The sequence below is a fragment of the Coenobita brevimanus genome, chromosome 86 (genome assembly GCF_032717465.1).
Source record: "Coenobita brevimanus isolate Jiangsu-jjx chromosome 86, ASM3271746v2, whole genome shotgun sequence".
Lineage (NCBI taxonomy): Eukaryota > Metazoa > Arthropoda > Malacostraca > Decapoda > Coenobitidae > Coenobita > Coenobita brevimanus.
Window position 1 is genome coordinate 25,828,606 of NC_137039.1, and position 21,551 is coordinate 25,850,156.

A 21,551-nucleotide genomic window follows, 5' to 3' on the forward strand; every position below is an offset into this window, starting at 1 on the left:
AAACAAAGACGAAAATAAGTAAGGAGGGAATTAATACACTACGCTGGGTGGTAACCATATAACCAAATGACTCCCGGTGGTCTAGTGCGTTAAGGTGTTTCAGACATAGATTCTTTAAGGGTTTCCATCTGTGAGACGATTAGGGTTTATTGCTCACATAATGCCACTCAGGGGTGGGTAAGGCTGGTCACTCTTGCCTAAAATGTCGGGAATGAGTAGCCTAGCCTCGGGTCCCTACACTGCTGACGGGGCAAAGAAGTATTTGACTATTGAACAGTCTTGTGGAAATGACCAATTATAAGAATATATGATTGAGATGAAATAAAAAAGAGCGAATTGATGGGGAGGAAAAAAAAGGGGGGAAGGAATAAATTAAATGGAGGAAATAACAGAGTAAGAAATAACTAAGAAATAACTAAGAAAAAACTAAGAAATAACTGAGAAATAACTGAGAAAGAAAAATAAACCCAGAGGCAGGAATAAATTGAGGGGAGAAATCTTGGGTGTGAAACTTGAAGCCATTTTCATTTCCAGCGCCATGAGAAATGTCCTGGAGAGAGAGAGAGAGAGAGAGAGAGAGAGAGAGAGAGAGAGAGAGAGAGAGAGAGAGAGAGAGAGAGAGAGAGAGAGAGAGAGAGAGAGAGAGAGAGAGAGAGAGAGAGAGAGAGAGAGAGAGAGAGAGAGAGAGAGAGAGAGAGAGAAATGAGGAGGACAAGACAGGAAGGGGTACGATGGGAGGAAGTGAGATAAGGAAGGGAAAGAGTGAAGAGAGAGTAATGAATGTCAAGGAAGGAAACAGGAATGAAGAGGAGAGGGAGGGATGGGGAAGAAGGGGAGGGTAACTGGGAGAGAGGAAGAGGGAGGGAAAAGAGAAGATTTGGGGAGCGAGGAAAGGATAGGAATGGAGAGAGAGAGACAGAGACAGGCAGACAGACAGAGGAGAGGGAGGAGAGGAAAGGCGAGAGAGAGGAGAGGGAGAAAGGAGAAGGAATGGAAGAGAAGGAGAGAAAGGAGTGAGAGGGTACAGGAAGAGAAGAGAGAGAGAGAAGACAGGAGAGAATTAAGGAGAGAGGAGAAGGGAGAGAATAAATGAAGAGAAGAGAGAAAGAAAAAATAGGAAAAGGGAGGGATTGAAGAGGGATAAAGGAGACAGAGGGAAGAAAGGAGGGGAAAAAAAAAGGAATGCGTAGAGAGAGAGAGAGAGAGGGGGGGGGAGAGTAATTAAAGAAAACCTGGGCAGTGCTAATGTGGGTCGTTGGCTGGTCCTGATGACTTGACGGGGGGCGGGGGAAGGAGCAGAGGACACTGATGACTTCTTGACCTACACACACACACACACACACACACACACACACACACACACACACACACACACACACACACATGACCACAAGGGATTATCCAGTTACACCATGACTTCGTGACTCACACACACACGCGCAGTCGCGAACACACACACACACACACACACACACACACACACACACACACACACACACACACACACACACACACACACACACACACACACATCTAATCGGAAAAATACTTAAATATACACATAAGCACCAGTCCACCACCACCACCATCATCATCATCATCATCATCATCATCATCATCATCATCATCACCATATCTTGCTGCCGTAAATGGGATGCGTAAGATCGTAAAATCGGGAAATATTCGTAGTAAGGCCTCAGTGCCAGAAACTATCACCTGAGTGCCTCCCTTAATTACACCATCAATCCATTCACCTGTCACCTCACCACTTCACACCTTGATGTCTGCTGTATTGCTTTATTGATGGTACGAATGATTCTATTAAGGTTAGAAGAGTTTTTTTTTTATACTATATGGAGGTTAGAAATAGTCTTTACCACCTTCCTTACTTGAGCTTACTATCTACCTATATAAATGGATATGTATGGCACTCTGTCTATATGTGTACCTGTGTTTATATCTATCTGTCTGTTGGTTTGTCTGTCTGTCTATCTCTCTACCTATCTATCTATCAGTCTATCTATCTCTGTCTATCTGTATGTCCACACACACACACACACACACACACACACACACACACACACACACACACACACACACACACACACACACACACACAAGATAACCGAGGAAGTAAATGTCAGTGCTATAAATAGACTTAATCTCCGCACAACTGTAATTGTTTCAGTGTGTCTGTTGCTTCAATTAGTGTTGTTGTTGTTGATGCTTGTGTTGTTGTTTTGATGCTGGTGAGTCATTGTTGTTGTTGTTGTTGTTGATGTTGTTGATTTTATTTATCCTGTTGTTTGTTCAAGTTTTTGCCTAAAGACTTCAAAACGCTGACGTCTTTTTCTTTTTTTCTTTTTCTTTTTGCCTCATGTTCCTGTTACACAATTTTACTGACTTGAAGGGAGCCCCCCAACAGTGAAGGGGTTAATGGGAGCTCTATGTAACCCACTCTTGTTTGAAAAGACCCCCCTATATCTGAATTAAACTGTGTGAAGATGGCAGCAATTAAGTAAAGGCGGAAGCATACACGATTAACGTCTCCAGTCCCTTCTCTCTAACACCAGAACACATTATTCAGTTTTTGGGAGAATTATCGAGTTACATGTTACTTTCATTACTTCATCAGGATATAAACTCTTCCTTATAATAACTGTAATTGCCTGGAGATAAAAATTATCCAGAATATACGTTATCAGAATGGAATATTTAATAATTTTGCGCGCGCTTTCGTATTTCATTAAGAGAGGCGGCTGTAGCGCCAGTCGAACAGGGCGGGAGTTCCGTGCTGGAGGGAAAGATGGTGATTCGGAAAGCTGGAGCTCCCGTTTCACCAGCCTTCAGGATTCAACTCCCGATCATGTTTCTTTGCTGACGTTTTCCCGTGTTTCCATAAGATAAAAAATAGTCCAGTACCATGTCTTTAACATTTTCCCTTCACTATCTGCTCCACTCTACATGAATATAACAGGATACACAAACGTTCATTCTTATATATTAAATAATGAGTTAAAGGCATGAGTTGAACGAGTGCTCAAGGCTGATGTTGCCAAGCAAGCAGTTGTGCTAAGTTAGCAAGGACTGCTTGCTGCATCATGCTGTGCTGCCAGATTCCCAGAAAAACCTGCATTTCTCCACATGTTTTGCCTAAGGACAGAGGTTTCAGAATTTCTCATTAAAAAGTGGGTAATCTCCAGATTTTTTGCTCATAACCACAAAAAGTTATCTAAATCTCAAGAACTTCTGAGAGAGAGAGAGAGAGAGAGAGAGAGAGAGTGCCTGTCTGACGTGATGTGTTCTGGGTCCGTTTGAAGTTGGTTCAGGACGCGTCTGATATCCCCGGGGGACGCATCCTGGTAACACAGAAACTTGATTGAAAACTGTTCATTCAGTTTTCTATAGCTGAAAATTTTTGCGTTAAAATTCTCACAAAAAATACGAATAACTCACGTTTCTACTTCATTAAACAGAAAATTCGCATTCGCATTCATATTCACGAATACTGAAAATTCGTATTCACACTCGCATTCGTCAACCTTGAAAACCATACATTCGGACCATCACTAATAAATATATATATATATATATATATATATATATATATATATATATATATATATGGAGCCTTTTGTGGTACAGTGGTAAAGTGTGCGTTTTCGTACACTGGAGGACGAGGGTTCACACCCCACCAGGGTAATAAACTTTGGGAGCGTTCTCCTGGCCACGTACTGCTTTGGCGGACATAGGGGGTGCTGTGGTTGAACCAGTGTCGTGTACTATAAAGTATGCTTGCACCCAGTTGGCTTGCGCGCACCGATTACACTTGGTTCACAGACTACACACACATCCAATGCCACTAAAACACTACAATTACACTTACAAGCACTTCTCACCCTACATACAGTCTCTACCAGACAGCCTAAGCCACTTGGTAGAGATACATTGGCTGTATCGTCCCCACTTCTGTCGGGATAGGCCGGTCCTGCAGTGGATAATCTAACGGCTGATGATGCTCTCTCTCTCTCTCTCTCTCTCTCTCTCTCTCTCTCTCTCTCTCTCTCTCTCTATATATATATATATATATATATATATATATATATATATAATCAGCTTATAGGAAACACTAATTTTATTAGTTTCTGAAGATTAATTTATCTTTTTTCCCTTTAGTGTTGATGTGTCGAATTGGATGGTGTGTGTGTGTGTGTGTGTGTGTGTGTGTATGTGTGTTCATTACCCTGCGCTGTGATGCCTTTGACGGGTTTGCACCAATTACCTCACTTTTTTAACTCACTTCCAGATTTTTTCTTTTTTTACGCTCTGATGGTGTTGCTTTGTGTGTGTGTGTGTGTGTGTGTGTGTGTGTGTGTGTGTGTTTCTGGTCTCCGTATATAAATGCGTGTGTATTTGTTGCCTTCGTCCAAACATGTCGTATCAAGAGAACTTTTAGTGAGTATGATCCACGCCTTACTGATACGTTTTAGGTCCCTTACACTAACTCGAAATCCCAGTCTTACTCTTGCCACACCCTGTACTAGTTTTGCTACCGTCAGGCGATTTTAGGCAGGTTTAGTGATTATGCTCGAAGCAATCTCCAGTAGTCCCTTCAGTACGATGACGCTTCTGTTTCATCCTTGCATCCCCCACACAGTATTATGGGGTACCGAAGAACTCCCCTCATCGTTCAGGATTGGGATGGGGATGGACAGACGGAAACTCTGGGGGTGAATTATTAAACTGAGGTGTGGACCAGACCCCATTTTTTCGACAAATTCTGAAGCACACTGGTGATGATAAAACGTCCGACATTTCTGTATCGTTGCCGACTGGCAGCAAACTCTCATCCCTTTTCTGTCCAACTCTCTAATGCAAGAGTTAACCGTTACTCCCAGTCTTTCATTTATGCTACAGGTCAACTCTGGAACTGTCTCCCTCTGTCTGTATTTCCTGCTGCCTATGATCTCCAGTCTTTCAAACGCAGTGTGTCCAGGCATCTCAAAATGATCGGATCTTGAATTTAGTTCTCTATTGTATTTTGTTTTTCTCTTGGAGGGAACTGTTACTGCGGGCTCATGGCCTTTGGTTCCTTCTTCCTCGCATAAAAAAAATAATAATCAACGGAGTTTCATATATAAACGTCGGAGATTAGTGAATTGCTTTATGTTTTCGCACACTCTCACCAGCGATATGAATCAGAGAAGAGGAGGAGCTCAGTGAGGCAGGCCGGGCTACAGCAACAGGATAGTTACGGTGATAAGGTTGTGATCAGGGAAGTCCAATGGAGAAGAAAAGTTAACAGTGTAAACAGTAAGGTTGGCTGTTGCAATAAGGTCAAGAATGTTGGAACTTTCAAAGGATGTCAAGGATACGAGCAGGGCACTGTGGAAGCTTCTTTCTAGCTCATTAAGGACTGAAAAGATGTAGGCATGTTCAACAGGTGGATAAGTGAACGGAGAGGAGAGCACAAGGTCGCAGCGAACACAGAAATGTCTTACAATGGATAGATCAGAGAAAAAAAAAAGTTTCCCATTATACAAGTCAGATAATCCACGAATTTTTAGACAGTCAGTAGAGTTAGGAAATACTGTAACTCTATGTATTATGCAAGAGGCTGGCAGGACACCCTTGGCCATGGTGTGGAGACTTTAGAAGATTTAAGCTGGGGAACAAGAAATCAAGTTAAAGCGTTACACTAATACACCAACGACACACTTTGGGCCTTTAAACTGATCTAGAAAATGTAGGAGGATACACAATATAGCTTACCATCAGTGGCCTTAAGTCAGCCGGGTTTCAGTGCAGAAAAGAATGCAAGATTTAGAGGAGGAAAGGCGGTGTTCAGCAAAGAGGATGATGAAGGAAAGACCACGACTACTGCAGACATTGATGGACTGTGAGGCAGGCAGTGGTCCAGGCCATCTCAATTGGTCGACACCATGGGGACGGTAATGATGGAGATACTGTACTTGTAATCCCCTCCCTTGCGAACTCCGTGAATGAGTTAGTAGTTGTTAATTGTCTGTAAACTTTCTAAAGTAACATTATCAATGTTTGTAAAGTATTCGCATGACATCATGCAAATTCAAACACAAATATGAATTTCGAAAAAGAATATGTGAAAATTTGCGAAGGCGAGTATTTGGACCATCACTAATATATATATATATATATATATATATATATATATATACATACACACACACACACACAAACACAGATGTGCAGAATACCTGCCCTGAAAATATTCACTCAAGCTATTGTCCCTGGGCTGGAGTTTTTTTTTTTTTTTTTTTTTTTAAGGCCTAATCCATGGGATAAAGAAGCGGAAATACTATACAGTTATGGCAGGTAGTGAGTGACTCTGAGAGGCAATGAGAGGAACAGCATGTGAAGTAGTCTCTTTACTTGCAGAATAGTATCAAATATCCGAACTCGGTTATCTTGTATTCTGGTGCTGCATCAGTAGCATATTTCAGTGAGTGGGAATTGACATATTTGTTTATTTATCTGTTTTTTTGTTTTCGGTTGTATATGACGTTCACAAACTAATCAAGCAAAACTTGTATTCCTACACAAAGCACCGCCACTCAGATCACTTGCCTTTGCCACCAGTCCTCAGTCGTCCATTTGACACTGCTACTCACCACACTTCAGCTCTACCTATTAGTCGCTTCTCACGCCAGGTGTTCATGAAGTAGACAATTAAGGTTAGACAGGTGACGTTCTTGCTCTTGTAGGACCGCGAATAAAGCCCCAGTTACTCCATATAGTCACTTAAAAAAAAAAAGGAAAAAGTAAAGAAAAATAAAGCAAGGACCACCCAGTTTACCTTCACATGATCAGCAGTTTGAAACAGAATGAAAAGCGTGAAAATTGTTATTGTAGTTATCGTTCACTTTCCCTTCCTCTGAGCTGAGGACGTTCAGTACTTCTTAAATAGACTCTACACAGCTTTTGACAGTCTCACCTGCCCTTGTACATTTAATTTACCTATGCATACATACCGGTACATTTTGAATCCATAAGTGTATACGAGTACATCCCGGCTTGTGAGGAGGAGGTTGGTGAGAGGATAGAGGCAGGTTGGTAGTCGGGGCAGGGGTCTGGAACGGTGTGTGACAGAAGAATACCACAGGAGTTTAAAACAAACAAACAAAAATCTATGGAAGTGATAAAGATGGTGTTGAGGTATGGTAAGAGAGCTGAGAGGAAAAGCTTAAAAGGACTGAAATGAGAATGCTTAGGTGGAGGTGGAATGTTTTGCTCAGTGATCGGCTGAGAAGTGAAGAAGTAATGAGGAGAGCGGGTGTGGTGTGTATCGGTGAGAAGACCTGAACAGCAAGGTTGAAATGGTGCGGTCATATGGAGAGAAGAGAGGAACAAGAATCATTTAAGACAGCATGAAGAAGGTCAGGGGAAGAAAGAAGGTCGAGAAGAGAGGAGCAAGAATCACTGAAGACAGCATGGAGAAGGTCAGTGGATGGAAGAAGGTCTAGAAGAAAGGAGCAAGAATTATTCAAGACAGCGTGGAAAAGGTCTGTTGAAGGAAGAGGGTCGAGAAGAGAACAGCAAGAATCATTGAAGACAGCATGGAGAAGGCCAGAGGAAGGAAGAGGGTGGAGAGGATTGCAGCGGTTTGGGTGGAGAAGAGGTAGATGAGAGAGATTTGAGAGCCACCGGACGATGCCATGGATTGACATGTGAAGAAGATTGATAGTAGGAGCCAGCCCCGAAAAACAGTGAATGGGTATTAAAGATGAGAATAACGCCTCAGACTCTGTAGTAAATCTAGAGACGGTCAGAATCTTGGATGAAGTTTGTTTCACCATTGTCCCGCTTCATTCTGACGTCAGATTAGGGACCTGGATGTAAATTTCACTCATGTTTGTCATACTTCCTTCGGTAACTCTTATTTGGACAACAGGCATGAACCCAAAACATTACTATTATTATTATTATTATTATTATTATTATTATTATTATTATTACTATTACTACTACTGCTGCTGCTGGTTCTGCTGGTGCTGCTGCTGCTGGTTCTGCTGGTGGTTCTGCTGGTGCTGCTGCTGGTGCTGGTTCTGCTGGTGCTGGTTCTGCTGCTGGTGCTGCTGGTGCTGCTGGTGCTGGTGCTGCTGCTGGTGCTGGTGCTGGTGCTGCTGGTGCTGCTGCTGCTGCTGCTGCAGCTGCTGGTGCTGGTGCTGCTGGTTCTGCTGGTGCTGCTGGTTCTGCTGCTGGTGCTGGTGCTGGTGCTGCTGCTGCTGGTGGTTCTGCTGCTGGTGCTGCTGCTGCTGGTGGTTCTGCTGCTGGTTCTGCTGCTGCTGCTGCTGCTGCTGCTGCTGCCGCTGCCGCTGCCGCCGCCGCCGCCGCCGATGCCGCCGCCGCCGCTGCTGAATTTTGATAAAGGCATAGAGAAAGCGTAAGAAAATATTGAAGAGCGAAAGAAAGCGAGAGGGCTTGTTGGCGGGTCATTGGGATTCACGTCAGGGCAGCCATTCTCACTCGGTAAAATCCATTAGTCGACCCTGATTTAGAACTCCACCCCGATTTCACTTGAGAAAATTGTGAAAAGAATGGGAAGGCTGAAGGGGAATTTATGCTGTATGGAAAGTAAAGCCATCACCGCGTCTTTACTTGTATCAATAAAATCGTTTGATGATAGCAAAGACATTATTAAGCCTGTCGATATGACGGAAAAAAAAAAAATCAAGAACTTCACGTACTGTGAAGTTCCTATTGATAGTGTAGATATTATTTTTGGGGGGAGGTAGGAAGATCTAGAAGGTTGGCATTCCAGGACCGTTCGAGATACTGTAGAGACTTGAAATTTTCAGGAGTGATGCATCTTGGTTGCAGGCTTCTTTTGGCAAACAGACAAACAAATAATCCTGGCACAAGCCCCGCACTAGCGTCCTCTATGATATTTTTTTCAATTTTTGCTCTCCTGCGCAGCAAACACTACTGAATCGATTGCTTTGCAAATGTTTCGGTATGTAGTCGTCAACACATACTAGTGCACATGGGTATTGATACTGAGATCCAACAAATACTTTTTAAGATGCTGAGGAAAATCAATTTGGCCGCCTCATGCCTGGGAGTTAAATCGGAAAGTATTCGGCCAATGTTGACCAAATTCGGTGGAAAAGTAGTGGGTCACGAGTGAACATGATTTGCATAGTATGAATGACGACCTTAATCTCAAAGTCAGAGCTTTATTATCTATTGCCAGACGCCTCAATCCCGTTTGGGGTGGCCACAAACAAATCGCCTCCAAGTCGCCCTGTCCCCCGCCATTTCACTGCCCTGCTCCCAACTCACACACCCCTCTCTCATATACCTCTCCACCCCATCCCTCCATCTCATCCTCGGCCTCCCCCTCCCTCTTCCCCCCTCCACCTCACTCACATACACTCTCTTCGTCAGTCTTTCACCCTCCATCCTCTCCACATGGCCAAACCACATCAGTGTGTTCCTCATAACGCTTCCTATCACATCCACATCCACACCACAACGCTCCTTTATATCCTCATTCGTCAGCCTCTCTCCACGTGACTCCACAGGCTCCTCTTAAATAACTCATTTCCACTGCTCTCACTCTTGACTTGTGTCCTTCCAACAATGTCCAAGCTTCACTTCCGTACGTTAGAGTTGGTATCACAATACTGTCATGTAGTAACTTTTTCACTTCCATGCTCACTTCCCTGTTTTTTATCACTGCTTTTAAAGAACCAGCAACCTTTCTTCCCTGCTGTACCCTTTCAAGCACTTCACCCTCCAAACCTCCATCCTTACTCATCACACTACCCAAATACTTAAACGTACTCACATTTTCCAATTCCTCACCATCCAACCTCGCTGTACATTCACTAACTTCACCTCTCTCAAAGACCATCACTATACTCTTCCCTACATTAACCTTTAGGTTCCGTTTCTTACACTCTCAAACTCATCCACCAAGCCTTGCAGCTCCCCTTCGTCTTCACTCAACAACACAGTATCATCTGCAAACAACAGTACAGAGAGTTTCCAAACACTATCCTCTCTTACCAGGGCCACTCCAACATCCACTACCCTACCTTGTACCTCTTTTATTACCCCATCCATGTACAGATTGAACAACCATGGAGACATGACACATCCCTGTTTCAAACAAACTTTCAAAGAAAAAAATTCACTTAGTTCACCATCCACACGCACTGCAGCCTTCGCACCATCGTACATACTCTTCACAGCATTCAACAACTTCCCATCTACTCCATATATTCTTAACACTTTCCACAATCCTTGTCTATCCACCCTGTCATATGCTTTCTCCAAATCCATGAAAGCCGCATACAACTTCTTTCCCTTCTCTAGAAACTTTTCCACTAAAGATCTAAGAATGAATATCTGATCTACACAACCTCTTCCCTTCCTAAAGCCTCCCTGTTCTTCTCCAACTAATTTCTCTGTTCTTTCTCTAACTCTGTCTGTAAGTATCCTACCATACACTTTCCTATTATACTAAGAAGACAAATGCCCCTATGATTACCACACACTTCTTTTTCCCCTTTTCCTTTGTACAAGGGAATAATTATACCTGACTTCCAATCCTCCGGGACTCTACCTTCCTCCCAGGCCAATCTGCACATCTTCCACATCCATTCTACTACTATCTCTCCCCCATGCTTCAGCATTTCACCACACACTCCATCAATTCCTGGGGCTTTCCCCGATTTAACTTTCTTCATTGCTTCCACAACTTCTCTCCTACTGATTTCTTCATGTCTTCTCACCTCCCTCCTTCTCCCAGCCATTCCCCAGCCACTTCTACTCGCATTACTTCCATCCTCTACGTTCAACAATTCCTTAAAGTGTTCTCTCCATCTGCTCACTTTTTCTCCCTTCTCCACTAATAATCTACCATTTTTATCTTTCACTCCCCTGCTAACTTCACTTCCACCCTGTCTTACTCTTTTCACTTCTCTCTAGAACATTTTCTTACAGTCCCTCCACTTTACACTCAAATTCCTTCCAAATTCCTCATCCACTCTCTTCTTACTCTCTCTTACTAATCTTTTCACCTCTCTCTTCCTTTCCACATATAACTCTCTCTTCCGCCTCTCAACTAAGGTCAGAGCTCAAAAACAGTAAAAAATGTTGAGTCATACCAAAAGTCCCCAAATATTAGGTCTACAATAACAAAAGTATTTTTCAGATGCATGGAGTTTTTTTAATATTGCTTCAGCAATTTCAGAATTCTAGTTAATATTGTTTTTATCGTTATTATTATTGATGTTGTTGTTGTTGTTGTTAAGGTCTTCCGTCTGCAATGGAAGACTTGTTATTCTACTGTTTCCTCTTCTTATTAGGACTCTAACAGCAGTAGTTCAGTATAGGAAGGATGTTGCCCAGTGAATCGTTCTTCTTATTGTTTATGACTTTTCACACTTATGCCATACCAGCGTCTCACATTCATGTTTCTCTGGACACTAACACACTAGGCCATCCTCATGTAGTCTCCCTACTCACACTCTGCTTTTCATCAAGGTGTTCGTAGTGCCCCAGTCCACATCCTTTATACATTGACCTCTGTTTTCTGTTACTGTACCAAGGTACTTAGTTTCATTTACTAGTTCATGTGTCATATATTCTGTATATATATACTGTATATCATCATCAGTTGTTAGAGTATCCACTGCAGGATCGGCCTATCCCGACTGAAGTCGTGACGATACAGCCAATATATCTCTACCAAGTGGTTTAGGCTGTCTGGTAGAGGTTGTATGTATGGAGAGCAGTGCTTGTAAGTGTAATTGTAGTGTTGGAGTGGCTTTGGATGCGTGTGTAGTCTGTGAACCTAGTGTAATCGGCCCGCGCAAGCCAACTGGGTGCTAGCATAAGCGACACTGGTTCAACCACAGCATCCCTTGTGTCCGCCAATGCATTACATAGCCGGGTGAACACTCCCAAAGTTTATTACCCAGGAGGGTCGCGAACCCTGGCTCACCCGTGTACGAAACGCACACACTACCACTGTACCACAGAGGCTCATATATTATATATATATATATATATATATATATATATATATATGTGTGTGTGTGTGTGTGTGTGTGTGTGGAGTAGACTGTAGCACCAGTCAAGCAGGACAGTACTCCCAAGGTGGATGGAAAGCAGATGACAGGGAGAGCTGGAGCTCCCGTTTCATCAGCCCTCAGGACTAGGTCCCGACCATCCCCCTTTGCTGAACTTTTTCAGTGTCTCAGTAACACAGAGAGTAGGCCAGCATGCTCTCCAGTACAAGTTTCTGTAACTATCAACACCAAACTACATGCACATTACACACCACACTTCCTTTTCAAATTTTAAAAAGAAAAAATGGCATCAAATAACATAGCCTCGGAGTCCCCAGGGGGGGGACCATAAATGCCCCCACCTTCTGCCCCTCTCCCGGTGACGACTCAAGATGCCTGGAACCACTGTCTGACTTTCTTCTTCTTCATTTCTGCAACATTCGCGGCCTTTCCTCTAACTTTCGCTCTGTTGAGCACCGCCTCTCCTTCTCTAAACCTCACCTTTTTCTAACCGAGACTCAGCTGTCTGAGGCAACTGACAGCAAACCCTTTTCTGTATCCTCCTACTTTCTCTATACTCATTTCAAAGCCAAAGGTGGCTTTTGTGTATATATACGCAACAACTTATCTTGCTCTCGTGTTCCTGAACTTGATTCTTCCGTATTCTCTACACTCTGGCTTCGGCTTTCCTGTCATTCTCTGACTAAATATATGTGCTGTTTACTTATCTCCTAATTCTACTATCAAAAATTCTTTGACTATCTTATTTGTACGATGGAACACATTCTATCCATTTCTCCTTTCCTTGAAATCTCCATTCTAGGAGATTTCAATGTTCACCACCACCTTTGGCTCTCCTCTCCTTTCACTGATCCACCTGGTGAACAAGCCTACACCTTTTCTATCCTTAATGACCTAGAGCAGCTTGTACAGCACCCTACCCGTATCCCTGATCGCCTTGGAGAGAGTTCCAACATACTTGACCTCTTCCTTACAACTAATCCTTTTGCTTACACTGTTAATCTTTTCTCTCCGTTGGGCTCCTCCGATCACAACCTTATCACCTTAACCTGTCCTATCGCTCCAGAACGGCCTGCAGACCCTCCAAAGAAACGTCGTCTGTTGCACTTTGGAGCTGCGGACTGGGAGGCCCTCAGGCAGTACTTCTTTGATTTTCCCTGGAATGATTATTGCTTCCGTGGCCGGGAGCCATCTGAGTGTGCCTTGCGCATTACAGAGGTTATTTTTTCGGGCATGGAAGCATACATTCCTTTCTCATATCCTTTGACTAATGCACGAAAGCCTTGGTTTAATCACGCTTGTTCTAATGCTGTCCGCAACAAGGAGAGGGCCTATAAAAGGTACCGGAGCCAACCCACCCCTGAATCACATCTTTTATACGTTTCTGCCCAGAATCGTGCTAAGTCTGTTCTTCGCTCTGCTAAAAATAATTTCATCCGTACTAAGTGCTCTCAACTCTCTAACTCGAATTCTTCCCGCTCCTTCTGGCACCTTGCCAAAAACCTTTCTAACAACTTTACCTCATCATCCTTCCCTCCTCTTTTCTGCTCTGATGGCTCTGTAGCTATTTCTTCTACTGATAAAGCAGATCTCTTCGCTCAGACTTTCTCCTCCAATTCCACCTTAGACGATTCCGGTGCTGTTCCTCCATCACTTCCCCCCTCTGACTTCTTCATGGCTGACATTAAAATTTCTTCAGCTGATGTATTTTCTGCTGTCACAGTCCTCAATACTAATAAGGCATATGGGCCTGATGGAGTCCCTCCTGTTGTTCTCAAGAACTGTGCTTCTGTGCTTACACCCTGCCTAGGCAAACTCTTTCACCTTTGTCTGTGAACTTGTACCTTTCCTTCTTGCTGGAAGTTTGCTCTCATTCAGCCAGTCCCAAAGAAGGGTGACCACTCCCAACCCTCTAACTATCGTCCAATTGCTTTAACATCCTGTATCTCAAAAGTTTTTGAGTCTATTCTTAATAGAAAATTTTAAGGCATCTTTCCTATCACAACCTTCTTTCTGATCGTCAGTATGGGTTCCGTCAGGGACGCTCCACCGGCGACTTCTCACCTACCTTTCAGGCTCCTGGTCATCCTCCTTTCGGGACTTTGGCGAAAGCTTGACATTGCACTTTCGATCGAGTCTGGCATAAATCTTTAATTTCCAAACTGCCCTCTTACGGTTTCTATCCTTCTTTCTGTGCCTTCATCTCTAACTTCCTTTCTGGTCGTTCTATAGCCGCTGTTGTAGACGGCCATCGTTCTTCTCCTAGATCTGTTAACAGTGGTGTTCCTCAGGGCTCTGTCCTATCACCAACTCTCTTCCTTTTATTCATCAATGACCTTCTAAGCTGTACATCTAACCCTATCCACTCATACGCTGATGACTCCACCCTTCACCTTTCCATTCGATTCCCGCAACGTCCATCTCAGCAGTTACTTCAACAAACATGGGATGAGGCTATGGCACACCTAATGTCTGACTAGGCTCATATCTCTAACTGGGGTAAAAATAATCTTGTTGTTTTCAATGCATCAAAGATTCAGTTTTTGCACCTATCAACCCGACAAAATCTTCCACAGGTATACCCACTAATGATTGATAATATTCAGCTTAATCCTGCATCATCCTTGAACATGCTTGGGGTTTCATTTACTCGGGACTTGTCTTGGAAAGATCATATTACATCTCTTGTAAAATCTGCTTCCAAGAGATCGGGTGTGCTAAGCCGACTCCGTTCCTTCTTTACCCCTGCACAATTGTTGACTCTATACAGGGGTTTTATCCGCCCCTGTGTGGAGTACAACTCTCATGTGTGGGGAGGCTCCCCACATACAGCTATTCTCAATAGGGTGGAGTCAAAGGCTTTTCGCCTCATTAACTCTCCTCCTCTTACTGACTCCCTTCAACCTTTGTCTCTTTGCCACACTGTTGCATCTTTATCTCTTTTCTTTCGCTACTTCAATGGTCACTGCTCCTCAGAACTGTCTGCATGCATTCCTCCACCCCTACGACGGGAGCGTAGCACCCGTTTAGCAGCAGACTCTCATCCCTTTTCTGTCCAACTCTCTAATCCAAGAGTTAACCGTTACTCCCAGTCCTTCATTTAAGCAACAGGTCAACTCTGGAACTGTCTCCCTCTGTCTGTATTTCCTACTTCCTATGATCTCCAGTTTTTCAAACGCAGTGTGTCCAAGCGTCTGGAAATGATCGGATCTTGAATTTGGCTCTCTCTTATAGTTTGTTTTTCTTGGAAGGAATAGTTTTGCAGGCTCGTTGCCTTTGGTTCCTTCTTCCTCACATGAAATATATATATATATATATATATATATATATATATATATATATATATATATATATATATATATATATATATATATATATATATATATATATAAAATGTGTGTGTGTGTGTGTGTGTGTGTGTGTAACACATTCTTGTCTCGTTCCAACACTAATAATGAACCACTCACCCTGACATCGACATAGTGGTACTCTCACATACACAGCACGTCCCTATCGCCTTAAAAAACTCTATATAGCATTCAGCAGCTTAACATCCACATCACAGACATGTACAACTTTCCACCATCCATGCAGTTTTTCCAGATCCATTAGTGTTATAACTAAAAAAATATGAAAGACTAGATAAATAAATAATAACCTCCGTTACAACACTCGTCACTCTTATGCCCTCCAAAAAATATCATCAAATGGAATGGAGCTTTGGGTGAGCGTTTCGTTATCAATCACTGGCCACGACACTTTACCCAGCAGGTTAATGCTTTTAGTGCCAGGCTGTGCTTTTTTCTTTTCTTTTTTTCCCCTTTGCTGTATTTGGTTTAGGGGAGGCTTTTGGTACTAAAGGGATTATCAATAGGCTTTATTTACCCCCACTAAGTCTCCCCGAAACTGAGCAAAATCGTCTGAAGGCTGCAAGAATAGAATGCAGAATACACCATGGGATTGAAGGGTTTATGCGTCTCCCACCAGAACGTTCGTTTATTGCATTCTCATCACCAACAGCCATTTTGATTTGAATAACTCCTTCAAACTCAGACGTATTTTCATTTCATTGTTGCTACTTTCAGACGATTTTATTCAGCTTAGGGAGTGGCATCAGGTTGTGGAGGGGTTAATGGAGACGTTTTTTCTAACCCTGTCACTACAAATGCTTTCCACAAAGCTTAAGAAAATCGTCTAGGGCTGGCAAGAGCAAAACAGAATTCGTCATCAGAATGAAGGGGTTAAGGGAGACATTTAAACTGGAGGAGTCAGCTACAGCCTTCATTGTCCCCGTCACTCCTACCGCGTCTTTTCCTGTATTCGTGCTGCCCCCAGACGATTTTATTCTGCTCAGGGAACACCTCTAGCTGTAAAGGAAGGAGGCTTTGTCAATCCTCTCAAGTCGGAAAACTCTCTCATAAAGTAACTAAAATTGAAAGTAGCTTAAGTAAAAACTACAAAAAAAAAATAATAATAATAATAATAATACGATAGAAAGCGAAAAAAAAAAAAAGTAAAAATTGCATAGTTTGCCCTCGAACTTTTTTTTTTTTTATTTGTAATCCTCCCGAACACCCCCCCCCCTCCCCCCAACACTCCTGGTTTGCTAAGTGACGGTTTAGATTAGAACCACCACCACTATTTCCTCCTCCTCCTCCTCCTCCTCGGTCTCCTTCTCCTCTCCCTCCTCGTCCTACTCCTCCTCTGCCATCGTCGCCATCCGCCTGGTACCGCTCTTCGCTTTGTCCGTGGATTGGGAAAAATATATCATTGTAGTGATGTGGGTTTATGCTTTTCGTCTCCCCTTGTTTACTTCCTTCATTCTTAAGCCTGTCAGCCTGTTTATTCAGCTGTGGGTAAACCATTGATAGCGGAGGGGTTTAGTGGAGATTTCTGCAAACCCCTTAATTGCTACAGGTTGTTTAATAAAATCGTCTTAAGCGAAGGAGCGTTGTGGTGTGGATGTGGATGTGAGAGGAAGCGTTAATAGAAACACAATGAGGTGGTTTGGCCATATGGAGAGGGAGAGACTAACGAGGAGAGTGTAGTGTATGTGAGTGAGATGGGGGGGGGGGGAGAGGGAGGGGGAGGCCAAGGATGAGACGAAGGGATGGATTGGAGAGGTATATGAGAGAGAGGGGTGTGAGCTGGGGGCAGGGCGATGAAATGGCGGGGGGCAGGGCGACTTGGAGGTGATTTGTTTGTGGCCACCCCTTACGGGATTGGGACGTCTGACAATAGGTAGATAGATAGATAGTATTATTTCATTACTGATACCTTCAGGCTGTTTTAGTCCTCTTAAGAGATACTTTATTTATTACAAGGTTGGATACAGCGTGCATTGACCCCATCATTACGAGGTGCTGGCAGGACAGAAATAAGACTGTCTGGAGGTGGCAAGAGTAATGCAGTAAAATGTGTCACCTGGTTCAAGGCGTCAGTCACTTCAGCACGATGACATCTAACTTATTTTTGTTACCATTAAAAGAAATCAAGAGGTACAATAAAAAGAAAAAGAAAATAGTTATCTTGGAGGTTCCTAAAGGCTGTGTGTAACCCCCTCCAGTTCGAAGAGCCTCGCCTTTGCTGAATATAGTGAGCATCGAGACTGCAGGAAATTGGTACTGGAAGGATTACTAAGGAAGCGAGGACTGGGGGAGTACGGAGAGGAAGACTGGGAATGAGGGGGATGGCTAACCCTTTCACCCCCAATAAAGTAATTTTTATGTTTGTTTTCACTTGACGGAACTGGACCACTGCCACAACTTCAGTAATAAGTCGAGGTTGTGTCAAATTGGACGAGCCTAGTTAGGAGTGAGTGTGTGGTTGCTAGTCAAAGCACCCTCCCCTATCTAGCTAACGCCTTGACATCAGCTGAGTGGAAGGGGGTTAGGAATCTTGTGTCAGGTCAGAAGAAACGCACTCTATTTAATTCACGATACCTCAGTACGATAGTATTTAACTTAGAAGGGAACTGCAGTATTGGAAGTGTCAACTAAAGGTTAAATACAGTATCGGTATACATTCTTTATGCTCAAAATTTCTGCCCTTACTTGAAGAGAATTATCCGTATATATCTGGAGAAATGTATATATAACAATACGTCACCGCACTGAAGGGGATAATGTGGGGTAGGTAAGCATGAAAAGCGATAAGCAATATATATAATGGTTGGTGCAGTAATTGAAAGTCTGCAGCATTAATTCTCACCCATATTGCAGCTTTCACTTGATATTTGCAACCGTGGTGGGGCCGCATAGGGGAGACTCACCCACAAATGGATTCACTAGTATTTTATGTAAAGTGTGTGGAGGGCAAGGGATTCTCTCTCTCTCTCTCTCTCTCTCTCTCTCTCTCTCTCTCTCTCTCTCTCTCTCTCTCTCACACACACACACACACACACACACACACACACACACACACACACTTTAGCTGTAAAGAGGTGAACTGGGAGGAATGGGACTCATGAGGCAGCGAAAATTCGTGGGGCACTATATTAATAAATATAATAATGAATAATGTGATGACGCAGTGGGTCAAAGAGGAGACACGGTTCCGAGGTGAGGACACACCAGCAAGGTTAGATTTACTGTTTACCAAAGAACCCGATGTAATAGAATCATTGAAATATCTCTGTCCTATAGGAAAAAGTGATTATGTGGTCATTGAGTTCCAGATGATAACAGGGAACGTGGAGCCAAGAGACGAGCTTTATAGGCAGGGAAGATACAACTCTGGGAAAGCAAATTTTACAGGATTGAGAAAATTTTTCAAAAATGCGGATTGAAGAAAATTAAGAGAAACAATAGAGATACAGAGGAAGTGGGCTATCTTTATAGACCTTTATAATTTGGGAGTAGAAAATTTTGTACCAGGAGTAAGGGGGAAGGAAAACAGGAAAAAGGAGTGGTTTAATAGAAGGTGTATGATAGCAAAAAAAGAGAGGGACTAGGCGTGGAACAACTGGAGATAGAGAGGTAACAACAGAACAACGGAAGAATATAAAAGAACTAGAAATGAATACACAAGAATATGTAGAGAGGAAGAAAGGAATTTTGAAAAAGGTATAATAGACAAATGTAAGGATGAACCCAAACTGTTATATAGATTTGTCAATGGCAAACTGAAACAAAAGGAAGGAATCACCAAACTGAAAGTAAAAGGAGAGGTCTATAAAGATGCAGCAGTGCAAGCTGAAATAATGAACAAATGTTTCTAATCAGTTTTCACTAATGAAAAGGAGTTTGTGGAAGGGGAGGAAGTTATTAGAAATGTACTGGTGATAAAAGATATAAAAGTGGAGGTACAGGAAGTGTATAAATTACTGGAAACTCAAGATGTAAGGAAAGCCCCAGGATCTGATGGAATTTTTAATTTGGGACTGAAGGAATGCAGAAAACAACTGGCGGATAAAATTCACAGTTTAATCATGTGTTCTCTGGAAGAGGGGAAAGTGCCACAAGAATGGAAGAGGGCGAATGTGGTACCAATTTATAAGGGAGGAAACAGGGAAGAACCCCTGAATTATAGACCAGTGTCTCTAACCAGCATGGTCGCAAAATTGTGTGAAAGAATTCTGAAAGACAGATGGATAAAATATCTGGAAGAGTTGAATATTTTGGCTGAATGTCAGTTTGGATTCAGAAGTGGAAGGTCATGTGTTTCCAGCTTGTTGAGCTTTTACTCAATAGCGATTGACGTAGTACAGGAGAGAGCTGGTTGGGTGGATTGTGTGTACTTAGAGAAGGCCTTCGACAAGGTACCTCATAAGAGACTAATTGGGAAACTAGAGTATATAGGAGGACTGAAGGGGAAACTCCAGGAATGGATGAGAGACTTTTTGAGAGACAGACAAATGAGGACAGTAATAAAGGATAGGATGTCTGGATGGAGGGAAGTAACAAGTGGAGTCCCACAGGGCTCGGTGTTGGCGCCAGTAATGTTCCTGATTTACGTAAATGATATGGTAGATGGAGTGAACAGTTTTGCAAGTCTGTTTGCTGATGATGTAAAGATCTTGAGGAAGGTAGAGGTTGAGGAGGATTGTAAAATGCTGCAGGAGGATCTGGATAGGATACATGATTGGAGCCGGATATGGGAAATGAAATTTAACGTAATGAAATGTAAACTATTAGAAATGGGTAAAAGTACCAGGAGGCCATCACTGAATTATTTGTTGGGTAATGAATTAATCACAAAAAAACGAGAGAAGAGAAAGATTTGGGAGTGCTGGTCCAAGATAGTTTGTCACCTGAAAAACATATTAACAAGATACTTAGAGAGACGTATAAACTGTTGACTAACATAAGAGTAGCATTTCATTATATGGATGAGGAGATGATGAAAAAATTGATAGTGGCCATGATCCGCCCCAGGCTAGAATATGCAGCGGTAGTGTGCCCCACACAAAAAGAAAGATATAAACAAGATTGAGAGAATACAAAGAACAGCAACCAAGATGATCCCCAGTCTGGCAGATCTGTCATAAAGAGAGAGGCTGGAAAAGCTGGATTTGCCTTCCTTAGAGGAAAGGAGAAAGAGGGGAGACATGATTGCAGTGTTCAGGATCATGATAGGAGTAGATAAAATTGACCGAGAAGATCTGTTTGTATGGGATAAGACAGCAACAAGAGGACATGGAATGAAATTGAAGAAGTCTAGCTGCTTGAAGGATATCAAGAAATATAGTTTTCCTTGTAGAAGTATAGACCTGTGGAATACCCTGGACAAAGAGATCGTCCAGTTTAAAAACTTAAACGAGTTTAAAGCTAAATTTGACTTATTGAGAAACAGCGAAGGGAACCCACGAGCATAGCATATCTCGTGTATATCACAGTTAGGTATATTATGTAAATACATAAATATTTGGAACGACTTAGACGAAGAGGTGGTGCAGGCGAAAAACATTCATGTGTGTAAAAGTAGACTAGATAAATGTGGATATGGAGACAGGACAACACGAGCATTGCTCAATTCCTGTATACTACAAATAGGTAAATACACACACACACACACACACACACACACACACACACACACACACACACACACACACACACACACACACACACACACACACACACACACACACACACACACACACACACACACACACACACACACACACACACACATAACGATCATTCCAGATCTCTAATTCCCAACGAAGATATGGAGTGAGGTAGGACCAAATTCGACCTATCAGATTTGGCCAGGGAAACACACCCCACGCCCAGCCACACATCATATACTGGGTGTCGCGGGGGTTGGTGTACTTATTTCAGGTGGTGATTCCTTAGGTCATTCTGAATTAAACGTTCTATGAAAAGAGTATGCCCTCCTCGTAACAGTGATGGGGTGAAGAACATATAGGAATGGCGATAATGGGGAAATGATCCATGTCTACCCCATGTTACCATCCCTTCACTCATTACTGCTTTACTTTTACTGCAGATAGCCTTAGAGATGAGC